Genomic DNA, 4024 nt, shown 5'->3' on the forward strand with positions numbered 1-4024 from the left:
TATTCTTCCCCCAGTTGATCCAACACCCTCAGAATTAACTCTAGGCATGCCACCCTGTTTCTTGCAGGAGAGTAAGCATTGTCTAGTAAGTGGGCTCTGCTCCCATTTGAAGCCTCTGCATAGACTTCAGGTAATGAGGGGCCTCTACCTTCCAACAAAGGAGAACGGATCATTTCCGCACATGCAAATGGTTCAGAGGAAAGTGGAGGAGGTTCCAAGTTCTCAAGTGCATGTACCCTGATTGTCCTACACCAAGTCCTGGGGTTCTAATCCTTCCCCATTAAGGACTTGACATTGGGGGAAACTTGCCTAGGCTGAGAACTCAGTATCTCTTATTAAGTACTAGTTCTGATCTTCAGCTCTATCTGCTTTTGAATGTGGGGGAAAAGTATTCTTTTAAGTGTTACCAGTGAAGTCCTCTGAATTTCACGCTTGGCTTTGAATGGTTAATAGATCTGAGTCTGTCATTTGTTTTTCAATTCTTAAAGCGTGCTTAGTGAAAGCAACCTAATTCCATAATCTGCCTTAGAGTTACTATTTCTGCACATACCTCCTGTGAAAGAAAAGTAAAATATCAGGACCTCAAACTCACTATGCCAAAGGGAAAGTTAAGCTTAGGAACTGAGTCACACCAAAAACAAACAAACAAACAACAACAAAACTGCTTTCCTTTTGTTCCCAGATAGCTGTAATTTCACATGCTTACTTTATCTTATGTGAAACATAGATTTACTGAGTGCGAGACAAATGCCTAATTGACTTTTTCCCCTACTCTCTTTTTAATCACAAGTAAAATGTAGATTCACCGAGTGCTACTCAAAGGCTCACAAGACTATAATCAGTTGCCTTATTGCTTACCCTCCCTCACTTTTTTCTTCCCCTCCTGCTTGCTCTTTCCCCTTAAATACTGAAATTTCCAAAATCCTTTATGGAAAAAGCACCGGTCACAGATCCTACAGTAACTTTTGTTCCTATTCCCAGGCATGTCCCCAACCTTAGCAAAATAAACTTCTAATCGACTGAGATCTGTCTCAGTCCCTTTATGGTTTACACTCCAAACTCCACAGGCATTGCGCTAGTTAGTGCATCCCTTTCAACCTATATACTGTCCCAGTTTGCTGCAGATGAAAATCTTCACAACCACACTGCTACAACCTGCCAGAGACTATCAAAACTCCATTTACCTCCAGTGATGAGATATCCATTGCTGTCAGGCCCGCAAGTTATCCATTTCCAGAATTCTATCCTGAAAAATCTATTTCCAAAGCCTAAGCTCTTCCGATACCCTGTCTTAAGTTGGGCCCCCTAGATGCAGAACCTGAGATGGGGATTCTTCTATAGTTTATTGAGGGATGGTTCATAAGAGGAGTGGGAGAAGCAGGACAGGGTAGAGGGGAAAGTAAAGCAAGATGTGGCCCGAGATGCCCATTACAAGTATTGCAAGATGTAGTCGAAAAGTACCTGCAGCCTGATCCCACCTTGAGACAAAGGGATGCAGAGTGTGCAACTCCAATGCACACACTGCATCAGAGTTAGTCCCATCTTGAAGCAAAGGGATGACACCTTTCTTTTTCGGTCAGTCTGTTGTTGACTGCAAGCTATTAATGCAAGGAGGGAACATCCCGGCCAAGGCAGCTTCTGTTCGACTGTGGGCAATTCTCTGAAGCAAGTAAACAGTCACTCGGGGGTGATGAAAAAGCATCCCTAGGTGTAGTTGTGACCATCTTGGTCAGCTATGTGCCACTTGCCAGTTGAAGGACTTGTCATAGTTACAGTGGCTGTGCTAAAGTGAAAGAACACACATAGCATTTGACAGGTGGGTGCACCAGCCGAGTGAAATGGGATCTGGGTAGAGCACTCACAGCACACATTTACCCATGAGTCAATGAACAAACAGAAAATTACAAAACCTATTTAAAGCCAAATGACCATAAAAAATAATTTACATCAAAATCTGAGGTTATAGCTAATATGATACACACTAGTAAATTTATAGCCTCAAAAGCATGTTAGAAATGAATAAAGCCAAAATGTAATTAGAAAGACATTCAACTTAAGGAATTATAGAAAACACACAGAAAGCAGAAGAAAGGAAGTATTTGTGGTGAGAGCAATAAGGAAATAGAAAAAAATAGTATAAAGGATTAAAAAAAGTGTTGTTTCAGAAAACATTAATAAAAACAAATATCTGGCAATATTGAACAAGAAACAGAAAAGCAGATGTAAACAATATTGGAACTGGAAAAAGAGAACATGACTACATTTAGGCAAGAGTTTTTAAAAGGTCTAAAAATACTACAAATAACTTTTGCCAAATAAATTTGAAAATATGAAAGAAATGAACAATTTTTTAAAGAAATACGGATTGCCAATAAACAGAAAACCTGAATAGACAGGTAACCAGAAAAGAAGTTGAATTTTAAAAAAGAAAAACCACTTTAATCACACACACACACACACACAAATACCAGGCTGAGGCAGTTTTATAAGTAATGAAACACTCAAGAAAGAGATGACCCAAACCTACAAACGTTTTAGTGAGTAGAAATCCCTCTTCCTTATTTTATGAAGCTAACATAACCTTACTACCATAACCAGCAAAGAGGATGTATGAAAACAATCAAAATAGATCAATTCTATTTACATAGGTATAAATATGCTAAATATTAGCAAATCAAACCCAGAAACATGTAAAAATGATATATAACCAATTATTGTTGTCTTAAGCATGTAAGAACAGTTTAACATTAGAGAACAAAGTAATGTAATTTACAACATTTAAAAAACTAAAGGAGGCCGGGCTCGGTGGCTCATGCCTGTAATCCCCGCACTTTGGGAGGCCGAGACGGGTGGATCACGAGGTCAGGAGATCGAGACCATCCTGGCTAACACAGTGAAACCCCGTCTCTACTAAAAATGCAAAAAATTAGCTGGGCGTGGTGGCGGCGCCTGTAGTCCCAGCTGCTTGGGAGGCTGAGGCAGGAGAATGGCGTCAACCCGGGAGGCGGAGCTTGCAGTGAGCCGAGATCGCGCCACTGAACTCCAGACTGGGCGACTGAGCGAGATTCTGTCTCAAACAAAACAAAACAAAACAAAACAAAAAACTAAAGGAGAAACATAACAATCTTAATGGATGCAGTTTCATAAAATTCATTCATAACTCATGAACTCAGAGTTTTCAAATAAAATAAAACTCTTAGAAAACTAGCAGTAAATTGAAATAAGGCATCTACCAGACACATAAGCAAACATCATACTTAATGTTAAATACTAGAAGCGTTCCCTCAATGTTAAGGGAAGACAAAAATATCTGCCATTGCTGCTTCCATCCAATATGTGCTAGTGGTTATAGCTTGTTCAATAAGATAAGAAAAAAAGTAGTAATTTTAAGGATCACAACAGGAAAAAACAAATGTTACTTTTGCAGATAATATTACTGTCCTTTTTTAAGTCCTACAGAAACTACAAACCACTTCTAAGAAGTAGTTCAGGGCCAGACACGGTGGCTCACGCCTGTAATCCCAGCACTTAGGGAGGCTGAGGCGGGCAGATCACAAGGTCAAGAGATCGAGACCATCCTGGCCAACATGGTGAAACCCCGCCTCTACTAAAAATACAAAAATCAGCTGGGGGTGATGGCGGGCGCCTGTAATCCCAGCTACTCAGGAGGCAGAGGCAAGAGAATCGCGTGAACCTGGGAGGTGGAGGTGGCAGTGAGCCAAGATCATACCACTGCACTCCAGCCTGGTGACAAAGCAAGACTCCATCTCAAAAAAAAAAAAAAAAAAAAAAAAAAAAAAAAATTCAGTACGGTACTGAATACCAGATCCACTTATAGAAATCAACAACATGTTGAACAGGTATTTTCAAGAGAAGAGAACATTTGAGTTGGAAGTAACTATAAGATATCCAACTGAACGTTATATACATAGGTCTGCAGCTCCCAGGGAGAAGCCCAACCTTGAGATACAGATTTGGAAGTCGAAAGCACATAGGTAGCTGTCAAGATCATGGTTGTGAATGA

At 40.2% G+C, this 4024-nt stretch overlaps 1 non-coding gene across 1 annotated transcript; it reads left to right on the forward strand.

The window, feature by feature from the left end:
* Positions 1 to 1680: 1680 nt before the first annotated feature.
* LOC112623967 lies at positions 1681 to 1784 on the forward strand. The gene has a single exon (XR_003119302.1). It is a non-coding gene; the product is annotated as a small nucleolar RNA SNORD46 (small nucleolar RNA).
* Positions 1785 to 4024: the final 2240 nt, after the last annotated feature.

The sequence above is a fragment of the Theropithecus gelada genome, chromosome 4 (genome assembly GCF_003255815.1).
Source record: "Theropithecus gelada isolate Dixy chromosome 4, Tgel_1.0, whole genome shotgun sequence".
In the NCBI taxonomy this organism is placed as follows: Eukaryota; Metazoa; Chordata; class Mammalia; order Primates; family Cercopithecidae; genus Theropithecus; species Theropithecus gelada.